The sequence below is a fragment of the Corvus brachyrhynchos genome, unplaced genomic scaffold (genome assembly GCF_000691975.1).
Source record: "Corvus brachyrhynchos isolate BGI_N302 unplaced genomic scaffold, ASM69197v1 scaffold544, whole genome shotgun sequence".
In the NCBI taxonomy this organism is placed as follows: Eukaryota; Metazoa; Chordata; class Aves; order Passeriformes; family Corvidae; genus Corvus; species Corvus brachyrhynchos.
Genome location: NW_008238325.1, coordinates 3540733 through 3540969, shown reverse-complemented (window position 1 = coordinate 3540969; position 237 = coordinate 3540733). Strand labels below are relative to the sequence as shown.

Here is a 237-nt window from a genome sequence, read left to right as displayed (position 1 = left end):
GGGGGCCCGCCCGAATCCGTGCTGGACTGCCGCGAGTGCGAGCCCGAGTCGGGTTCTCTGAAGAAGGACTCGGGCAGGATCTTCTTCCGCCAGGAGCTGGGCCTGGGGTTCATCACCGCGTTGAACAGCGCCTCCAACTCCGTGTCCAGGTCCTGCGTGACGTGGATTACCTGCTGCCCCGGCGGCGGGGCCGCGGCCGCGGGGTTCATTTTCCCCCCCTCTGGCCCGACGGCGGGC

General features: G+C 70.0%; 1 long non-coding RNA gene across 1 annotated transcript in view; it reads left to right on the top strand.

Moving 5' to 3' along the window:
• The window catches only part of LOC108446784, an 8690-nt gene that overhangs the window by 2862 nt on the left and 5591 nt on the right, over positions 1-237 (top strand). The window lies entirely within an intron of this gene.